The sequence below is a fragment of the Cupressus sempervirens genome, chromosome 6, assembly GCF_028749045.1.
Source record: "Cupressus sempervirens isolate cs-2001-9-10 chromosome 6, ASM2874904v1, whole genome shotgun sequence".
Taxonomy (NCBI): Eukaryota; Viridiplantae; Streptophyta; class Pinopsida; order Cupressales; family Cupressaceae; genus Cupressus; species Cupressus sempervirens.
In genome coordinates this window covers 540126226-540149752 of record NC_143123.1, presented here as the reverse complement: position 1 = coordinate 540149752, position 23527 = coordinate 540126226, and the positions used below count along the sequence as shown (strand labels likewise).

The following is a 23527-nucleotide window of genomic DNA, read 5'->3' as shown; positions in this document are numbered from 1 at the left end:
ATGCAATTAAGAAAAATAGTAAGTCAAGAATCAGAATGAGTTAAGGAGGAGTTGATATTTTTTAATGCCAAATTGAAGGGGCAGTCTCAGCTAATATTTTTAGAGGACTAGTTCGGACTGAAGAATTTAGAGTGCAAAATGGAGTGATTTGTGGCAGTTTGGGGGTCTCTTTTAGACTTTTCTTATGCATGGATGGTAGAACCTCAATTTGAGATATTTGGAGCATGTTTTTGGAGTTTTTAGAGGTTCTTGATAATGAGTTAACTCATTATTTCGACCCAGATTTCCTGTTTTGAGGCAGTTGATATTGTTGTTATATACTCCTCTTATTTTTCAAGAAGGGTTCAGATTTTGAGGGAAGAAGGTTGCTTATGTGATTTTGTCCTTAGTGCCTTTTTCTTCATTATTCTGAGCTATTATGCAGATGTATTGTTTTTTTGGGCCTTTGATTGGAATAAAGTTTTTATTAAAACTAGTTTTGAAGTAAAAGATTTCATTGTATGTTTCAAGGTAATTGACGTTATTCAAATTGTGTTTTTATTGATAGACCTTTCTAAATTATGTCTTATCTTGCATCTTCCTTATCTAATAGCTATTTCATAGGTTTTGAGTTGTGTTTCCATTATTGATATATTCGATTGTGATTAGTTTCCTTTCGTATATTTTCAAGTTCATAAATCTTCTCTTAAATTATTGATATGAATTAGCAGATCTTTAAGCAGGGGTTTTTGTGATCATCTGTTAAAAAACTTTCATTGTGTCTCAGGTACAACAATACTTTGTGTTATCGATCTTGGTGTATCACCTTATTTTAATCTTTTAAGCTTTTCATATTCAAGGTTGTCTTTCTACCCTTTTCCATATAAGTTTTTTCACATCTCCATTAGTACAAGTAAGGTATCAGATATATCATATAGGAACCGGCCTAGAATCCGGAGGTTCAACCAAGTCATAGGTTACCCACAACTTTCTCCAAAATCACTGCGAGTTTTAGGACTTAAAGCAAAATTTTCAAGGTGCAAATTTTGGAGATAACAGTTCTAAAAACAGTTGTCTTTTGAAGCGTGGTGATACCAAGGTTGCATTTGCACTCTAAACTTGGAGGCCTCAACAGCATCTAGGTACTTCAACATTTGAGAATTTTTAAAATATCTTTATAATATTGCAATTTTTATTATTGGCAAACATCGATTACCGGTAAACTATGTAATCATTTGAATGAAACATGTAAATGAAATATTTGTTTTCTAGTAAATTTATGTGTAAACCTATTTTTTGTATGGGCAATTTAAATCAAAGTATTTTATATGAATGATTTGGGTGATTTTGCATCATTTGAGACCTAAGTAGTTTATATGAATATTTGAGCTTAGGAGCATTACAAGACAAAATTTGACAGAATTAGATGGCACACATTTCAATGAGCATATGCTTGTCTTTATTATTGTGTTGCAGTTGCTGCATTCTTGATTGTAACCTGGGATTATAAGTTAAATTTTTCAGACATAAGTAATTTGAGATTATTACATCATTAACATAAACAATAAATGCCTCTTCAAACATTATATTATTTTTAATACCCCAAATGACTACACCATAGGTAGTTCCAATTGTATCCTAAAATTTCTGAAAGAAAATCATAACAAAAGGTTTAATCATTAGATCAGAAATTAATCTTGGCATGTCTACTAATAGAGTTAAGTATCATCAATGTTAACCAATTGCCAAATGTAGTGATGATGAAACTTAATATGCTTGGAGAAAGAATGCTAAACTATGTTCTTCTGTAATGTCCATGCTCAAATCTGATCCCAAAATGCTGATAAAGGCTCGAGAAAACACTTTGCATACAAGGGTCATATGACTGATATAGTATTTCAATTTGCTTTAATGACTCTTTCTTCAATTTGCACCAATGAGAGTCTTTTGCAAGAAGACTCAAAATTGACTACACAATGACCTAACATGAATGTACAACTTATTTTGACAATATTCAATGCATATATGTAATTGAAAACTATTTGCAATATGTTGTTACAACAAATAGTAATTATGACAAACACATTGGATGCAACCTATGATGGCGTTAATGTACTTATAGCCAAGTGGCATTAATACACACACTTGGTATGCAGAATTATAACATTATTTATGCCAAAAAGAGAACCTACAACCAATTGACATTTTGTCAAACAATTGGCATGCAAACTAATAAGTTGATCATGAATGATAAATACATATTCAATTACAACTATATTAGACCAGCAACTATGTCTCATTTATTGCACATAAAATGTCAACTACAATGCTAGTATGAAATGGCCAAGACTCTTGGCTTACATTCACAAAAATAATGCTTAAATCTGTTACAAACTTTCAACTACAGCCATACCTTCTAATATGCATCTAAATGATAAGAAAAATGCATGGAATATCCAAAGGAACCTAATTGTCAATGGCTGTAATAATTTTCACCAATGCTGCCTTTCCGCTTTGCTTTTTCGGATCTTCTTTTTCACTTTGCTTTTTCGGATCTACTTTTTCGCTTTGCTTTTTCTGATTTGCTTTTTCGAACTTTTTTTCTCAATGTAGCACAAATAGAAGACTGAAGTATCTTCCTCCCAGCTACAATAATTCAAGTGATATTTCACACCATCAAAATTGCTATCAATAGGAAGTTTTTGTTTCCTATGACAAAGAAGTAATCTGCAGAAACCCTAGGCTCCACAAAGTGAAACAACAAAAACAACAACATCAAATCTGCCCTGCTAAGAATGAAGCCCAGGACGCCTATTTATTCTTTTTCTCCACTTTCTCCAGAAACTTCTAGAACATTATTTTATTTATTAAGTGACTTTATAAAATATTCTATAATTCAAGTCACTTTATAAAATCAATTAAATATAAAGTTACCTTTTAATATTTGTTTATTTGATAACTTTATAAATAATTAACTTAATACCACTTATTTATTTAATTAAAATAATTAATTAGTCATCCTCATAAAATATTCATTATTTTGGACAACTTAATTAATTAAATTAATTAAATCAAATTACCTCCAAAAAAAAGGGACATGACATCTTCCTTAGCTTTGAGAGTCCCAAATTGTCACAGAAAAAAAAAAGTGAATTTGATTTGATACAAAGAAATTTAATATCACTAAAAAGCTCAACTTAACCATTCAAATGTGCGACTAGCATTGATAGTTGCTTTGTACTCCGCTTCAATGGAAGATAATGCTATGGCGTTCTGAAGCCTTCTCCACCACAAAACAATTATTAATCCCAAAAAAAAAATATAGCTATTAGTTGATCTCCAAGTATCAGCCAAATCAACAATGTTAAAGTCCATATATCTAGTCAATCTAAAATCGAAATTATTTATCCTCTTCTAAATTCCCTCAGAAAACTGTGTCCCAAACTTGCAATGTTTCTGAATCCTAGCTTGCAAACATTCCCTCAAATACTTTGCATGAAACTTATCATACAGTATTTCTGAATTCAAAAAATAAGAACCACAACCATGGATTTAAATCTATGCCAAACATTTAAACATCAATATATTCAATGATAGCATAGGGACAGTTTATCAAAAAATTTGGTCTCCTTTATTTGATGTTGACATTGTAAACAATGATATTCAGCATTGCTGATAAGAAATTAGAATTCCATGAGCAAAGAAAACTTTAATTTAACCTCACAATAGAACAAAAATATTTGCAATAACTGCTAAGATGATACTGGAATGTGAACGGCAATAAAAACCGTTCAATACAACAGTAAAACTATCTCTTCAATCAACAATAGACTCCACAACTATGCCCAAAGATGTTGAGTAGCTACACAGTCAGTTTCAAATGATAGAAAATGCTCCAAATAGAGCTGCACCCTCCTCCAAAACCCCACAATCCAAACTAAAACCCAAGAACTTGCCTGAAATGTCTAGATCACCCCCTTATCTGTAGCTGCAACTCTCACAGTGACGGTGGCAATTCCAAGAAGTCACTACAATAAGATAGGGGCAGTGGCTACGTTTGGTAAAGTTGTGGCTTACCACAATGAAGGTTTCCAAGCCTTTATCCACACAAAATTAAAACAGAAATATATGCTAGGAGCTCCTATTATGGTGGGGTTTAAAACTATCAGCTATATTTGCAACTACCTAGTAGTGCTAGGGTTTGAAACCCCCAAAACTCAAAAACATCTGCTTGCAAATCAGATACTCTTTCGATCAACAATCTGGGGAGAAAACTCAAACTTGGAAGAAAAAAATATGTTTTTTCTCACACAGTCTCTTTATAATCTGCATAAATCTGTCACACTTGTGAACTTCAGAAGAATTCACCAAGGATCAGCTGGGTGGATTTTCATCCATGAAATCAATAGTTGCCTTAGGTTTTTTTTTCCTTTATATTTAAAATTCACTTTTTAAATAATAATCCTTTTAGCTCCTTTTTTAAGTGACTTTATATTGTTTTACGTTTTAAACTTTTCAGTGATTTAATGTATTCCTTTTTAAATAATTATTTTTTTTAGTTTTACTTTTTGACAACTGAAAATTTAACTAAACCTGTTAATTATTTACCACATCTAATCAAAGTTACGGAAAATAGTAAAATGATTAAACTATGAATTCCGATCATACCCAAAAACCTTAAGTTCTGAAAATATCAAACTTAATTAGAATTGGTGCTTCCTGAAAATAGTAAACTTTCTATAAAAAAAAAGAAAAAAAATGAGAGCTCCAAACTAGTTCAAATTGCATCCAGAAAGTATAGTTGGACTCATCTTGAATACTTGAGCTCTCTATCACCATCGGAGTTCCTTTCCAATCAATTTGTCATTCTCCAAACATCTTGGAACTTTCCAAGAATGTTGAAATGGATCAAAAGGTGACAATATAGTCCTCCCTTCAAAAATTGTGTTTCCTCAAACAATACAAACTCAATCAGTGATTGATCCCCAATAAACTCATTGTGATTCCAAGATCCCAAATTAATCTAGAAGGTTTGTGAATCCTCTTGATTGATGTGCTATGATGTGTGACACCTACAAATGGAACCTCTTTCAAACATCTAGCTAAAAGTGTACCAATCTTTTGCAAGTATGTACTGAATTCTCCAGACATCAGCTAGTTCTACTCTATATTTTGTTGTGCCAGTCCTATAAACACTTTTAAAATGATGACATTTTTTTTTTAATATCCATAGCCCTTGAATGTAGGCCATAACTATGTGAAAACCTGGTCTCCTGCATTTGTTCTGGTTAATCCATTAACATCAACAATGGTGATAAGTCATAAACTCTTCCACAATGTGTCTAAAAGTCCTTATGAGACTACAAGGAAAGTGAGAAGGGGCTAGAAATGTGGAAGATAATAAATTCAATATTGACAACCACCCCACAATGCCTATAGAGACTAGCTCCCACCAATATGTATGCAAATGAACTCATACAATAGCTGATTTGCATGATGACAAAGTGTGGCCCATAATCCTCCATGGTACATCAGTACTCCACTATACTTGCTTGGTGATCTCCTCTATAAATACTCAACAATGAATTAGCTCCACCATGCTTATGTTGTGCTACTCAAGTATTTATGTAAACTTCATCTAGAGAGTGCTTGGTGATGCTTAAAACTTCAATGCTAAATATAATGTTCTCCACACAATCAGTTTTTATAAACATGATAGTGTGCATCTTATTGTGGTGATCCCACAAAGTCTACCATCATGTCATGATGATCCAAGTCATTATGATCCAAAGTAGGAAACAAATTTTATAAGAAAATTGTTCTTCTAAGCCCATGAGTTTATACTTTTAACGGTCTCTTGAACTATTGCCAACATGCATCACAAAAAGCTGATTATCAGATGTTAACTTTGCATCCATGTCAAAAGTAGATTATCAACAAATTAGAAGTTATTTACACTCTGATTTAAACAAATCCTCCTAGCAGTAAAATTAGTTGTCTAAGTTCTTGATTTTGATTTCCACTCACAACTCGCAAACCCCCTCATTGTAATCAAATTTCGTATATGATAAGAGATCCCAATAACTAGTGGGCGGTTGGCCATGAAGACCCCAATGGATTTGAGGGGTAGTGATGGCTAGCTGCACAAGGTGTTAGATGTAGGGGTTTCGTGATCTATGCCCTTCGGAAAAAAAATGCATTATTTTTTACATATATAACCCTTTTTTTTTATGAAGCCAAGTTTTTCCCACAGAATTTCTGAGCTTTTGGGAGAAAACTTGGCATATTTTTTAGGAAAGTTTTTAACGAAAAACTTGAAGAGCCAAAAAAACTCACAAGTTATTTATAACTCACAAGATACTCTGCAAGTTTTCCATCTATGCGTAAACCAATCTCTCTAAAAAATAAATTTAATAAATTGACATAACAAGATAGCATACAAATCAATAATTTATCTGTTTCAGTTGCACAATTAATTTTCAGAAAAAAAATTTACTATATAATTGGTAAAATATCCAGTTTGCGTAGGTCATATGGTATGTTTGTACTAACTTCTTGCTAACTTTAAGCTAATTTTCCTTGATAAATAGCACTCATGTTTCCACAGCAGACTCCTCACTGCTGTGTGAGTTACAATTTGAGTATCCCATTAGAATAAAGATTATATGTATGAAGTGGTTGTAGACCATGTCAATCTCTTAGGACTTGCCCTAGTTTTTCTTGTGCTACCGTTAACATATAAAAAACATGCAGAAAAGATACAAGACAACTGCCTGAAACAGACACAACAAAAGTTCTTTCCATCTTTTTCTTTTTCCAATTCTAATTTCAATTTTGTATTTCTCCAAGCGCTTAAACATGGACGAGATAACCAACTCCCTGCCCATTTCCTCATGTTTCTTGGGCATCCCCATTTACTTTCAAGGTAAGCTACATTTCCTACCCATGCCCACATCCCGGGGCACTCCCAAAATGTCCCAGGGACAGGAACGGTTATGGTAGGATTTCCTTGGGGGATGCGTCCCTCTGTAACATACTAAAAATTGTCAAATTTACAGAAAGGATCCGTATCGTCAGTCAAACTGAAAGACATGTAACAGTGTAAAATTCAATTGAAACATCTATATTACCATACTTATTGAAAGACATGTTAAAATCACCCTAAATTTACATAAAAATCTATATCGTCATACTTAAATTGAGAGACATGTTGAAAATCACAGTACATGTACAAAAATGATCTGCATTGCCAGACTTAAATTGAAAGACATTTAAAGGATCCCCTCATGGAATTTCCATCTGGCAGACGAGCAGCAGTCAAATTCAAGGATGCGACAAACCATCTAAACTGAAGAAAACCTTGCAATTCAAGTACACAGTGAACATCAATAATATCGTGCAATGCAAGTAACTACCACCATTCTTAGTAAAGTTCAACGTTACTTATACTCGCTCAGAAACATGATTTTTTTCACAGGGTCACTCTTAGTTAATGGGTTGATGTCTGATAAAAACTAAGCTGCCAGAAATTTACTGGTTATAAATTTTTCCCCAAAATTATACACTGTCAAGTAGTCTGCAATTGGATACTTCACAAAAGCATTTTCATCTCCTAAACTTTGGAGATAAAAAAGAAGATGAAGAGACATGTAGACTTTACCTCAAAGTGAAGAGCAATGTAGAGAGACTAGAATTGTGGTGTAACAAGAACGGTCCATCTTATGCAGAATTGAGGCTGGTGTGAGTTAGAAGTATGCACGGTATGCACGTTCCCTCAATTTTGGAACAAGAAGCTGAGAATAAAGGGAGCGCACTCCTTTGCTAAGAAACCGCCTCGCACCTCCAAATGCTTTTTTCCGGACAGGGCGATCTGCAAAAGGTCGAGTGCCACGTAGCATTAGGAAGTAGATGAGTTTGAATTTAACGCAGCTGTGGACCCCACGAAATCGACTAAGCACATCTTGTCTGAGGGTTTTGCGATAGAAAAATAATGGAGATGCTGCGGCACTTCCTCGTTGCTTCGTGATTCTACGCTTTTTTGGGTGGATACTTGCTGACTGCTTGTTATGGTCATCACTTACAATATTTTTTATTTATTTAAATATAAATTGAAGAAAATGTAGAATTTCAATAGTGTGCACATTCTATTTTCTCATAAAGTTACTTTTCTATATACCATATGGAGTGTCAAAATGAAAGAGGTGGGGATTGAAGAAATGTACATATTGGTTGTTTTTAAACGAGCATGTAGAAATGAATGAAGTGTACTCATTTTATATTTTGGTAAAAATAAATTATAAAAGATGTCAATATAGAAATAGATTTTTTATAAGAGAATCAATAAAAGTATTTATTTTTTTATATAATAGATGCAAAGGAAGGATAAGATTATTAGAACATCAAAAATGTGGGTGCACTTTCATATAAGATGTGCATATTATATATGCTTGATGGAATCATTTCATACATGATGCTTATATAGAGAGAACTAACTTACACCTATCAAAAGTATGGATTCCTCTTCATATACACTATGCACCTTTTATCTATTCGATAAATTATTTTCATACAAGATATGCATACTCTATGGGATGCAAAACTTGAACTTTAACTTTTCATAGAAAAAATTAAGTTATTTATCGTTAAACTAACTCAAAAGTGAGTTGAAAATTTACTACGAATATTCAATATTTATGGTTGTGAATACTCAATATATGGTTGTGAATATTGAGCATTTTGTATTTGGGAAATGGGATTTGGAAACCCTAGCCAGGTCAAGTAGTGTGAATTCCTACATATGCAGTTATTACTTTATACTAGTATAAATGGGTGTGGTCCCTTAATAGCTTTTGATGGATCAAAAAATAGGTTAGGAATATTTATTCTAGTAAGATGTGTAATATGATAGTTGATTTAAATTAATGTTTTTAGTAAAAAGAAACAAAAAATGGGCATTGTTCCTTTACAAAAACTATTGCAAAAGTCGAAGTATTATTGGAGGCAATTAAAATATTATAACATCATTAGCAAAGTCATGGCTTTGAAGAAGCAAACTATAGATTAGTAGCAATAGTAAATGAAAATCAATAATTAAAACAAAATTATACTTGGAAGAGGAGCATAACTCTACAATTAATTACAATTGTCATGACTAGGGCAACTTGGTGGCTTGTTGATAACCCCTAGCCTTATCCTCTTTGAGAAAATTAAACTGTTCCCTGTCTCTAACCTTACTGACTTTGTGATGCAGAAGATAGAGGTTTGTGGTTGAGTTGTGCATTATACACTAGCTAAAATGTATCATGCTATGTAAACCCATTTTCATCTCAGTGGATTAGCCTCTAAGGAGAGCCAACTTTAGGGTCCTCGCTTCTTTAGCAAGCTTAATGCAGCCTTTATAGGCTTTGATAGTGGACTAGGCATTGTTAATCTTGTCTATCCAAATCATCATCTTGGTAGTTGTGTAAAATGTGGGTAATCGACTCCTTGTTAGATTCATAATCAAAGTGTTAAAAATGTCATGCACATCTTCCCTTGTTGGGTTGATTTAAAAATGCATGTTGATTCGTGTCTTTCTTCTTACCCTTGACCTTGGTCTTAGGAATTTTCCTATCGTGGGTCTAACCAGAATTCAATTAAAGTGTCATCTAGGACCCTTTTGGTCCCTAAATGATCACTTTTCTCCATGTTTTCTTCGCCTAAGCCCAACCCTCTTTATATGGTGTTACCTTTCTGACAGCAAGGTGTTCCAATGCTTCCACCGTCAACTTCTCTCTTCATCCTAAACTATAATTGTCTCTCCTACAACATTGAATGGTTAGCTCCATTCGCTAACCTATCAATTTGAAAGCAAGAATGGGTGCCATATCACAATTTCTAGTAATTTTTAAATAAATAGGGTGAGGGAATTGATGTGGGAGCACTTCCTCTTTGACTCATGGATGATCCAACGTTAATCATTTTTATGATCATTCTTGTAATAAAGCCTTCCTTGGATAATTTTGAAAGTAATTTTATGTTTTGACTAAAAATCTAGAGTCCTAATTGATTGTAATGATCTAATTGGTCCTAGTAGGGCAATTAGGGTCAAATTTGCCAAAATAGAGTTGCCAAAATAGTATGCATCACCATTTCACAAAGATGGGCATATGCCACTTGCAAAATAGTGAAACTTATGTTGTTTTGCAAGGCTGCCAAATTACAAGTTGTGAAACAATGAAAAGTTGCAATAAGGTGCTCCTAATGGTTAACCAGATTGAAATCTCAACTCATTCAATTGATGTGAGGCCTAATAAGTCTATTGTGGTTGATTGGGCATGTATAGATAATTGTGCCAATGAGAAGATAAATTGTGTTTTGTTGAACAAATATTTTTTATCATTTTCTTTTTATTGATGTTAGCCCAACTGATAATGTAATTGATGATGCTATGAATGGATGTAGAAGAGACATATCAGTTGTTATGTTGTCATTGATGTTAAATTTTTAGTTGGCTAGACATTAGGCTAACTCAATAGAGTGCTATGTCATTATGATTGATGAAGAGGATTTGATTGATGAAGAAGATTTGAAGAAAGAATGATGAAGACATGGTTGATAAGTATGGTATTCAATTAGCACTTGAATGAGTTGGACAGTAATAATATAACATTGGCTTGATTGTTTTACAATAATATAATATTGTAATGGATTGAGATATATGAGCTAAATCTGTTAGAATATTTAGAATAATTAGAATAATTGAGAGGAGGGGTGAATCAGTTATCCAAGGTCCAAATGTATTAATTGAACAAACAAACAAATTCAGATCTTATCATTCCATTGCTCAACCTTTTATTGTAAACTATTAGCAACATTAAGTGGTTGTCCATTGTTCTTAAAAATAATAGACTTGAAGAATGTAAACATTAAAATAATAAAGCATCACAATAACATCTACGCAAGTTTTACATTGGGATTTTACGTGGAAACCCACTTTGGGAAAAACCACTAGCAACATGTCACTAATTTTCACTCTTCTGAAGTGAACCCTATTAGGAGCCAACCTTGTTAAAGGTTACAACACACATTGTTAAATGTGACCTTGTTAAAGGATTTAATCAACCTGTTAGGAGTGGCCTTGTTAGAGGACTTTAGAACATTACATTAGAATGTCACTTGGTTAAAAGATTTACACAGATTGTTAGGTCCTTATGATTGTAAGGTCAACCTTTATCAAAGGATTTCAAATATTGATCGCAATGGTTAGAAAGTAACAACAGGTTTGATATTTTTAGTAAAACTCACTTTGCATGTTTAGATCTTTGTTTAGCTCCTCATACTAATTCATTGTCTAGCCTCCATTGTCATCTCAATTTTAGATTCACTTGGCAACTCTTCAAGCAATCACCTTTCAATTCTTCTCAATTCAATTAAGCCTTCTACTTAAATTTTCCAGTCAACAACATTGGTAACAGCTCCTCTAGAACTCTTTCAAACTTGCACAACTTCTCTTCTCTCTTCTCTTTCACACACACATACTGAAAATTCATCTATGTACCTCCTTAAATAGGTAGTTATGATCTTTTGTCATTTAATCAACACCATAGATCTTAGGGTTCATGATTCGATCCATTAGATACAATGTATCTAATCACCATTCTGTTTATCTCTTTTTTTCTAGAAACTTCTCCTTGAATTTAGCTCTTAGATTGTTTACCTAATCCTTTCCTAGAATTAAATGATCCAAATCATCAATCCTTATCTTCAACATGTTTTCCATATCCCAAGAAATCAACTTAGTCAACTAGAAATTACAATTTATTGCAAACAATTAAAATGTTGTTCCTCAACCAACACGAAGTTCTAACACGCATTCATTACTGAGTTGCTCAGTCACTATAGAACTTCTTTCTCAGCAACAACATTGTCACTCAATCGATTATGATGCTTAGTCAACACTAGATTTTCTTGGCACTTACCATGGCTCGGTTGACACTAGCATCACTCAGCATGTACATCAAAATTCCTTGGTCTTTTACTTTGTTTTTTGGCCAAGCCTACATAAGTGATCTATCTTTGCTTGCACCGTCAACACTTGAACATTACTGTCTTCTCCTCTATCAACATGATTTAAACAAACACTTTGTCTTGTCAAAGTCTAACTAATCAAATGTCCATTTGTAGTTTCCTCTCCATAACTCAATATTTCATCTAGATGCTTTTGCTATGAACGACTTCTCAAATCCTCTTCATCAATCAAATAGACATGACATTTAGACTAGATAGCAAACTATCTTCTCAATAGATTTGACATCAATGACAAGAGAACAATTATTCCAATTGTAGTTTCTAACAAAATCAAATGACAAGGTTAAATAAGGAAGGCAATATTCATTGAGTGACTACAATGTTTATCGTGCAGTTGAAAAAGTAAAGTTGGAAGTTTATTATTGCCCAAGTAAGTTGAGTATTAACTGAGTGTTATATTACCTGAGTGAAATGTTATGTCCATTGAGTAATAGTAAGAAGAACAAGTTTGAAAAAATGGAATTTGAGGCCACTTTTGATGGAATTCAAGAATGTTTGAGAAGTTCAAAGGCATGAGTAAAAGTTTGTTACAAGATCAACGACTTGAAAAATGCAAGGAAGATCTGATGATGGAGGTTGAAGAAGGATAAGAATGAACACAAAGTTCTATTTTCTAAACGGTTACATGAAATGAACTTGAGATTGATAGTCATGATTAAGCAACACTAATTAGAAGAATCTAGAAGCACAAAGACTACTATTTAAGGAGTAGTTGGACAAGTTTTTTGGTTGTTGGTTGGATGTTAATAGTGTTGCTGAAAAAGAAGATCAAAGTGCAAAGTTGTTGTAGAGAAAAGTTGAGCCAAGTGAGCCAAGCAAAGTTGAAGGAAGGAGAGAAGGAGTGAATCAGTCAGTTAGGAGAATAGAGTAAAGAAGATTAGAGGATAGAGATCGGGAAGAGACTAAGCAGAAAAGATATATGAACAAGCAAGGTAGTGCTATACCAAATAGATCATTTATATTGTTATTGTCTAATCATTGTAGCAAAAAAGTCTCTTAACTGAGTGGACCTAGCAAGTCTGTGAAATCCTATATGGTAACATTAATTAGTAGTGTTTATAAGTCCTTTAGAGAACTTCATGTTTTGAAAGGATCAAGGAGTGATAAGGTCTAGAGGATCTTTTGGTGTAAATCCTCTAACAAGGTCACACTAATAACATGTATCTAAACCTTTAACAAGGTTGGCTCCTAATAGAGCTCACTTTAGAAGAGTGAAAATTTTGGGTTGTCAGTCCTACATGGTTTTTCCCTTTACAAGGTTTTCATGTTATAAATCTTGGTGTCAAATGTGTGAATGTTGTTATGTTGCAAGTTGATTTACTTGTTATTTTCATTTTATTGCAACTTGGTAACAACTAAGTTTTAGATTAAGGTAAAAACAAGTTTTGAAGGGACCTAAAACCCTTTACAAAAAACTAAAGATAAGCATCAAAGCACCACCAGGTTTTACAAGGACCTGAAATCTAAAGTTTTAAACATCAAAACTAGGTTTTACAAGGACCTAAAACCAAAAGTTTAAACCATAAAAAGAAACTAGGTTTTACAAGGACCTGGAACCTAGAGTTTAAAAAAGTTGGAATCCAAAAAGTAAAAACCAATAAAATTGCCCAGACTAGCAACCGACACACCTACTCTGCATCTAGCACCTACAATAGCTCTTTAATAATGTTCACCACCTCTTTACCTGCTCCAATAGTACTATGGATTATGTTAGCCAGAGTAAGAACAAGAGCCTCAAGAGCCTCAACAACCTTTTTCCACATGCTCTGCCTAGTTCTTTTACTAGGTCCTCCTGGGCTCCCCATCCCTGCATTACTAGGAGACATTATCTCCTCTTTACTCTTCTTACCCAAACTGGCTGCCACAACGCAAAGACTAGAAGTGGCATGTTCCATTTTTTGACCACTTTCTTTAATTAAGTAATGAAGCTCTTGCTCATATTCATTAAGCTTTTCATAGATGTTACCAATTTGCACTTCCATCTGAGCTCTCTTAGTGCATTCAATGTCCAACTCTTTTTGCATAACCCCCATTTTCTTCTTGAGAACCATTATTTCATTATACAGTTAAGAATCACCCTGAAGGGAAGTCTCTGCTTTAAGCATAACAGTGTGAAGAAATGAAATTTTACCATCGTAAGGGTCATCCCTCCCATCTACCATAGCCCTAGGCTTAGAATCAACTACGATAGTCTCGGTATTGATCTGGGTATCGGTTGGTTGTTGTCCTTACTGGTTGGACTTTCATCAATTTCCTTACCAGTATCCTCCTCTATTTTCTCCTCACTGGCATTACTCTTCATGTGAGAGGGGTGATCACTTTGTTTTTCTTCATCCCCCCCAAGGGCTTCTGACCCAACATTTGAATCAGTATTTCTATCCTTACTCCCCTCTACATTATCTTTACCAATCGACACCCCTTTACTCCCAGAGTAACCATCCAGGTTAGAATTATGATCCCCCATTTTTGTTTTCTCATCATTATCAGAATTCCTAGATTCTATGATTTCCTCAACATTTTTCTTAGTCCTTTCCCGTTTGAAAACCTTCTTGCTATCACTAGTCCCTTCTTCAACCTTTATTCTCTTAGAGTAGGGATCATTACCAAACCCTTTCCTCTTCTCCAACATTGGAGAGGGCTTTATAGCCTTACTTTTACAAAAGTTTTCAATAAGTAATATTAAACCTTCATGAAGCATAGGACGAGACTCTTTCTTCCTATGAGCATTAAGGCTTTGAAGCAGAGGGTATTTAACAAAAAATGGAAATGAAATCCTATCTTTGTGCCTAAGATGATTTAGAAAAAGAAAGTAAAATTTATGGGCTCTCTTAACCTTACCATCAAGAATAAAATACTTACGGATACATGAAAGCACATCCCTCTAGATAACCTTTATTTGATTCAGTTTGTAAAAGTCATCATTCTTCTCCAAATTCTTCTCTTCATCTTCTATCTTTGGAAATTTCTTAAAAGTCACATTGGAGATCTTAGTCTCCTTGCTGAATTTAATCCCTTCCATAGGAAGCCCTGTAATCTTAGCAATAAATTCTTCAGTCAATTTCACCATGATCCCATGTAAAGTGACCCTATCTTCAAACTAGGTTTTAAAGAAGGAATTAGTAATGTGGGGTTTATACCCACAGAGTCTCTCAATGTAGGTCATCACTTTTCCTTTCTACAAAATGACCCACATAAAGACCTTTGCTTTCCAAACCCTGCAATTGCTTGACTCTTGCTTTCTAGGTTCCCCTCCCATCTCAAAAACTTGTTTTCCCCTGCAAATCACCAAAGTAGCGACAATCAAAAAAGTAATACAATTTTGAAGATTACCATGGAGCTATTAACCTTATTTATGTACCAAACATAAGTCATAATAGCACAAAAGTACTTTCTAGGGAATCTCAAACTATCCTCCGTAAACCCATCACTCCTCTTCATAAATTTTCCAATCTTAGGAAATATTTCCTTCTCTAGCATGTGTCCTGCCATTATTAACTACCACCGTTAGCTCTACATCCTTGCATAGGTCAACTTGCCACCTCAACTTTCTTTTCCTATAGACCATTTGGTTGGTAATCCAATCAGCAGCTGAATTACCCTCCTGAAAAATATGAGAGAAAATAACATTATCAAATTTATTAATAAGGTTTTTTATTTCCATTATACTTCCCTTAATAGTCCAAGTAACCAGACTCTTGTTATTAAGCATGTTAATGTTGGTGTAAATAATTATTCACTATTTACACTTACTTAAGTTTACTTAGGTTAATGCATTATTTTAATATTTATTTATTAGTCACCTAGAAGTATGTTTACTCTTGTGAGTTTTCATGTTGACAACACGGAAGTTCGCACCTCTTTTATGCACATGGTGTCTACAACATAGGAGTTAGCACACTAATTAAGCACATTGTGTCTACAACCTTGTCATTCTTATCCACTCATCTAGAATGTTGAATAAGGCATGTGCTTAGTTGTCATGATGCTTATCTTATCTCCTGGTTGTTTCTAGAGACATTCTAGGTGCTTCCTAAGAGGCCTTTATATATAGGCACTCCTAGTGTGTTTGATCACATACTGAACAGATCAATGTATTAAGTCATACTCTGATTAATTGATCATATCCATTTTTGGTCTACAGTTGTGCTTGTGTTTGAGTTCTTAGTTCTTGGGTGAATTTTTCCCTTAGGAAAATTCTTACATGGTATTAGAGGTTGGAGATTTTCTCATCACATAGCCATTCAAGACCATTGTTACTTCAGCACCTCAGCCTGAATCTAGAGTACTACAGAAACTGGAACATCTAGAGCTAGATATGACCTCGCCATTGCATTCAGAATGTTGATTCAATGAAGATCGACTATAAACTTGGCTACCATGGCCCAAAGTCGACCGTGAGGCAAAAACAATTGCAAATCAGCACCTAGAGGCCTCGATTTGTAGTCTGGTTATGGTCATGTTTTGTAGATTTAATTAATTTTTCGAATCTACATTTTTAATTCTTTGCAATTTTTTCCAATTTTCGATTGTATTTTCAAAAAAAAAAAATTCCCTTCAGGCACCCAACAAAGAAAGTTTTTAACAGAACCGAGCTATCAAATCTTGGCCCTACGTAGAGAATTTTTTTATTTTGAGTAGACAATTCTCAGTGGGTTTCATTATCAATTTTTGGACGAACTTTGCACTTATCGGCAAAAAATCTGACATTTTCTACCCCCTGCAGCAAACCAAAATTCTAGCGGCTGCACAGACTAGAAAATTCCCCAATGGCCTGGCCCAACCCGCATACTACACTCCCAGCAAGCCTGCTTGTTATTCAATATCCACGGCCTTTGCAATATAAACATCATTGTATGCAACCCCCACTCAATGTGGGATAAAAAAATTGATATCCCATCAACAATAGTTTGATTTCCACCGGTGTTAGCTCCTCCAACGTGACTTTTTAAACATCCACTCTTGCATTTAACTTTGTGGCACCCTTTTTTTAAAATCTGGCCGTGGGCCCATACTTGCACTTTCTGGCGCACAATTCCATTTCTCTGGCCACTATTGTCACTTCTTGCTCGTGCATGAGCTACGGCTGTGACTATTCCTTTTTTGATGAGTTTTTAAAATTTCTCAGCCCACACATTTTAAAAGATTTTGGTGCAAGCTCATAGTCTTGTCCATGCACAATGACAACTTGGCATCATGCGGCACAGGTATATTTGTCCGGCCTGCACTTGCCTCCTCTAGCCATGGTGGCCACGCATCTTGATTTCCTCCTGCTACGTGGATTATTGCTTTGACTTCCATGTGAGCATGAGAGTACATGTGTATTGCCATGGTGGATAGTGCCATGTCAACATATATACACGTCAAACTTTTTTGCCACGTAAGCTAACTGCCATGTCAGCCTCCATCTATACAAGTGCCACATCAACATACAATATTTTATAACTGTTGTGACGGCCATTTGACTATCAAATTTAAGTATGCAATTTTCTTGCCAAACCCCTCTCTAGATTGCTTTTTGATTTGGTAGCCTAACTTTGCAAGCCCATAACTTGGTCATCTAGACTCCAATTTAGGTGCAATTTTTTAAAAAAATTGGGTAGAATTTCTTAAGATTTCCAGTGGTGGTGTTCTTTTCTAATTTTGGTGCAAGGATTTTTTTAAAATGGCAATTTTTGGTGACTATACCTGCTTAATCTTACATTTTGCAACTTGAAACGCTCCATACGGGCTCATCTAGACTTGACAATAGGTTTTTTTTTTTTTTTAAAGTGCATATTTTTTTGTCTACTTTCTAGATATGCAGTCATATTCTAGGGTTGTGTTGATATAAATCTCACTTTCAGAACTACGGCTTTTTATGCATTGTATTGCTTTCATTTCTTTTCAAAATTGTTGTATCTTTGAGCTACAGTGCTAAGTTCTAGATTTAGGCCTCAAAAGGTAGTTGCAACAGGAAAAATCAAAAGTTCACTTTGTTTATTTTGACAAGTGACCCGTTGTACATGCACTACTTATAAAGTGCCAAAGCATCTTTTTTCACGGAGGGGGGTGTTTCTTTGATTCTTTGGAGGTTACATTGATTAGTCCATCATGGAAGAGGTAGATTTGATTTACTTGGCCCTAGATAACTCTCAGGAATGGAGTCAACTTGTTATCAAATTTCTCAGTCAGCACAATGCACTGCCATATGTGAGAGACCTTCAATATGATATTGACCAAATTGACATCATTTGGCATACTCTCTTTCTATTTATGGATAATGACATTCTAGATATAATGTATGACATTAAGTCATCTAATCCATATATTTTTTGGATGTATCTTTGGGAGATGTATGGAGATCCAAACATTCCTCCATTCCCAAAAGATCACATACCTCCAGTTGCAACTGACTCCTCTTCAGGTGAGCTCACACCTCTAGCTATTGTTGCTCCTACTAATCTTGTTCTAGCCATAGATGCTTCGAATTCAGTGCAATAGACCCATTATGTCTTCCTACTCTACCTTCATGTGATGACTTCCTTTCTGCCCTTGTAGGCATGTTCGTGGAGTCTCACATTGAATATGTGGTAGAAACTATTGATGATATTCATCTTCTCTTTGAGGTGAATCATTATTCATTGCCATAGTGATAGATTCATGTACTTCAACACAACAAGGTACACTTTGTCTTCCAGGTGATGACTTCTTGCCAGACATTTTAGGTCTGTTCTTGGAGTCACATGCAACTAATTTGGAAGACTTCTTTGATGATCTACCACTTCTTTTCGCTAAGGATGTTCCTTCTATAGTTTTTGTGAGGGCCCACTCTAACCCTCATGTCCATTCTCTACATGAACAATTCTTCCAGGTTCTACATTACTCCTTATTCGATCTGCACTTCTTCTCAGCAATTTTGGAGGAAGCCATCATCAGCATTGACACAGGGACACTTGAATAGGTTTCAAAGACACCATTCATCTTAAAGATTCCTTCTCCATTCAGGGGATGCATCTTCTTTGTACCCTTGCCATTGTTTCTTCCAAAGGGGAGGAACATCATTCAATGTTCATGGATTAGCTTCTAGATTGGAGCATTTCTTATTGGTCGACACACTACTTTTAAAGGGGGGGTGGGGTGTCGGGGACTGCCTCGTCTCCTTCTTCTCTTTTTTGTGGGGGACTTTTTCCTCTTAGGGGGTTTTGTCCTTCTCCATTTTTCTCTTGTATATACTCGATATATGTTGTAATGGGGAGGTCTTGATTACTCCATCCATCCATGCATCCCTATTCATCTCTCTTTTTGGGGGAGGATTTTTCCCATGTGGTTTTCCCTCTTTCTCTGCTTTATGAGAGATTTGCATTTCATTATGTACATGGAAACCTAACATGACCTAGTAGCCAGGACCCATCCTACATTTCATCCTAGTTTTTGTAAGCTTAAGGGCATTCCCCTAAGCTGCACTTAAGGAGGGGTGTTGGTGTAAATAATTATTCACTATTTACACTTTTATGCACCCAAAAATGGTCGCCTAGACTATGGGCCCCCATTATTCAATTTATCAATTTATCAAATTTTTTGAATCAATGGTTTGTAATATATTCAAATCAATTTCCTTGATCAAATTCGATTTATTTCATTTCTAAGATTGATCATTTTATTCCAAGTCTTATTTAATTAAAAGAAAATCTTCTCTTTTAATTAAATAAAATAAAATCCCCATTTGATTAAAAAAAAACCTCTCTTTTAATTAAACAGTTCATCCACATTTAATTAATTAAGAGAAAAACCTCTCTTTTAATTTAATTAAATATCTTCGATTTAATTAAAAAGAACTTGCTCCCTTTTAATTAAATAAAAATCCCACTTAAATATCTCTTTTAATGAAAAAAGGAAATAAAATAAATTCTTTTTATTTAATTTCTCTACACTTAAAAATGTGATCTAAGTGGGATTTATCTTTCCACTTTCTCCTCAACCACTCCTCTTTTCTAATTGGTGGATTCTTGTCTCACATGAATCACCACTTTCTTCTCAACCACTCCTTTTTTCTCATTGGTGGAATTTTGTCTCACATGGATCAAGCTCTATTATCCCATATTGGTTGTGAGAAGCCTCTCACCTCCATAATTTCCTTTATAAGGGAGAGCCCTCTCCTCATGTTAGACACCCATGATTATGCTATCGTTATGCTGCAGGTTTGAAGACCAATTTTTGAAGGAGTTTGAATACAAAAGCTTTTTGTGGAGAACTTCTATTTTCTTGTCTTTTTCTCTCTTGCACCCATCATGGGCTTTTAGCTTAGATCTTACATTTATAGATTAGATTTTGCTTCCATAGATTAGATCTTATTTTCATGCATATTTGAAGATCATGGAGACTAGCATTCTTGCTTTTCCTCTTTGAATCTCTCATCTCATGGTGTACTTGCATGGGCACAAAAATAGGTCAAATTGAGGGCCTCCATTGCAAACCCTTGCACTCTATGAGTAGAGAGCTATGGATCGATTTGTGAGGGCTCATTCTTGAGTTTTCTTACATGTAATGATTCATAGAAGTGTGACAACATTTTAGCACACAACACTTACTTAAGTTAATGCATTATTTTAATATTTATTTATTAGTCACCTAGGAGTATGTGTACTTTTGTGAGTTGTCATGTTGACAACATGGGAGTTCGCACCTCTTTTATGCACATGGTGTCTACAACACAGGAGTTAGCACACTAATTAAGCACATGGTGTCTACAACCTTGTCATTCTTATCCACTCATCTAGAATGTTGGATAAGGCATGTGCTTAGTTGTCATGATGCTTATCTTATCTCTTGGTTGTTTCTAGAGACATTCTAGGTACTTCCTAAGAGGCCTTTATATACACCTAGTGTGTTTGATCACATACTGAATAAAGCAATGTATTAGGACATACTTTGATTAATTGATCATATCCATTTTTGGTCTACAGTTGTGCTTTTGTTTGAGTTCTTAGTTCCTGGGTGAATTTTTCTCTTAGGCAAATTCTTACAGTTAATAATGTTAAGCGAATCTCCTTCCATCCAAAGATTCTGATAACTAGAATCCACTGCCAGCCTCATAGTATATAGTGTTGTTGTAGCTTCAGCCTTATGGCTAGTAGTAATCCCTATAGGGATGGCAATAACATCAACAATTCTACTAGTATGGTCCCTCAAAACCCCTCCACAACTAGCTTTGCTAGGATTGCCTTTAGTAGCACCATCAAAGTTATATTTAATCCAACCCATAGGAGGAGATTCCCATTTTACATTCTGCCTCTAGTCATCAATTTTGATTTTATAGCCTTGAGTTTGCATAGGGTTATTGATTTGGATATCATCACTCAATTTTCTCTGAGAATTGAAGTTTTCCTTGATAGCTCTAATTATATTATGACCAAGAACCCACCAAGAATTTCTTTGTCTTTAAAAATTCTATTATTTCTTTCTTTCTAGATTCTCCACCAGAGATGTGGTAGAGTAATTTTCCATAGAAAACCAATTTTAACCTCCTTAGAAGGACATGTCCAACTTTGAAAGCATTGATCAATATTATCTTGCTGAACCCAATCTAAATTCCAATAAATAAGGATATAGCTCCACACTTGTTTACTCTAATTGCAATTTAAGAAAAGATGATTCCTATCTTTAGAATCCCTTTTACATAGGAAACATCTGTTAACCACATAAACCCCTCTTTTATGCAAATTGTCCAAGGTTAAAATTTTATTTTGAAGCAAGATCTAGAAAAAAATGTTAATTTTAGGAATAAGACCTTTAATCCAAGCTTTAGTCCATAGAGGTCTAATTCCCTTTTCCTCAGTTCTAAAAACAAAAGAAACTTTGAAACAACCTCTTGGTTCAGATCCCCAAACCATTTTATCTTCAATATGAGGATATAGGCCAAAAGCATTCAAGATTAACTGGATACTATAAAAATTCATATTACTTTTAGCTAGATTAATCCATTCTTTATTAATCTAATATTTCTCAACAAAAATACCAAAAGTCTATTTACATCTGTCAATAAGAATTCTATCCTCATAATCCTCAATCATAGGATGATCCAAAAGCCACACATCATCCCAAAACCTGATCTTTTGCTCATTACCCAATTTCCATATACAACCTTTGATAAAAATATTTTTAGCTCCCTGGACAGCTCCCCAAATAGCAAAGGGAGATAAAACATTAGGATAAGAAAGAAAATTAGCCAAAGAAGGAGCATCAAAGAGGTATTTATGTTTCCAAATAGAACTGCACTCCTTATTGTCATGATAAACTCTCTAACCCTACTTAGCAAGAAGAGCTTTATTCATACTCCTAGTAGACTTGATCCCCAAACCACCATCTAGCATAGGCTTACAAATTTGATCCCAAGCAATTAAAGCCATTCTCTTCTTATCCTCAGAGCTAGACCAGAAGAAGTTTCTTTGGATTTTGTCAATATTATCAACGAATTTAGCTAGAATCCTAAAGAGACTCAAAGCATATGTAGGAGTACTTTGGAGACAAGCCTTCAAAAGAGTAATTTTTCTAGCTTGACTCAATAAATTACCTTTCCAACCTGCCAATTTCTTGTTGAATTTCTTAATAAGATCTTCCCAAAAAGAATCTGAAGGATTAGGCCTCAAAGGGAGTTCTAAATAAATACAAGGAAAAGACCCTATAGAACAACCAAGAATATTAGCAATCTTATTCTTTCTCAAAACAAGGGTATTGATAAAATACAAAGAACTCTTATTCTAGTTAATCGATTGACTTGAAGTAGAAGAGTAGAGATTAAGGGCATTTTTGAGGTTCCTTGCTTCCCTAACCTCAACTTTTCCCAAGAAAATTGTATCGTCCAAAAATTGTTCATGGGAACAAATAAGAGGATGAGAAGAGGGCCACAAACATTTGATATCTCCTAAAGAAATAAATTTCCCAATATATTTGCCCAAGCAATCAGCCATAATAGTGAAGATGATAGGAGATAAAGAATCTCCTTGTCTCAACCCCCTAGATGGTTTAAAGAAATTAGAGGAACGTACATTAACCAAAACAACAACCGTAGTAGTAGAGATCATCTACATTATTAACTTAACCACATTGACACTAAAACCAAAAGATAATAAGATCTTATGAAGAAAGGACCATTCTACGATGTCATAGGCTTTAGAAATATCAACTTTCAATATAAAGCCCTGATTATTAGAAAGAGATAAAGAATGGATATTCTCATGCACAACGATAATAGAATTAAGGATTTGTCTATCAGGAATAAAACCATTTTATTACTTAGAAATAAGAGAAGGAAGCAGAATCAACAACCTCAAAGTTAAGACTTTCAAAATAATTTTATAAAATGAATTGCAAAGACTGATTGGTCTAAATTGATCCAGAGAATCTACACCAAGCTTCTTTGGAATAAAGCAAAGGAAAGTTGAATTAATTTCCTTCAACATCCTTTTAGCCCCAAATTTTTTTTTAATAACATCACATACAT

At 34.4% G+C, this 23527-nt stretch overlaps 1 protein-coding gene across 1 annotated transcript in view; it reads right to left on the bottom strand.

The window, feature by feature from the left end:
* The window catches only part of LOC149553385 (long chain acyl-CoA synthetase 9, chloroplastic-like), a 175786-nt gene extending 167992 nt beyond the window's left edge, over positions 1-7794 (bottom strand). Inside the window, exon 1 of the mRNA XM_089788852.1 lies at positions 7640-7794. The gene's annotated coding sequence lies outside the window, so the exon portion shown is untranslated. The remainder of the gene's footprint in view (positions 1-7639) is intronic.
* Between the last annotated feature and the right edge of the window lie 15733 nt (positions 7795-23527).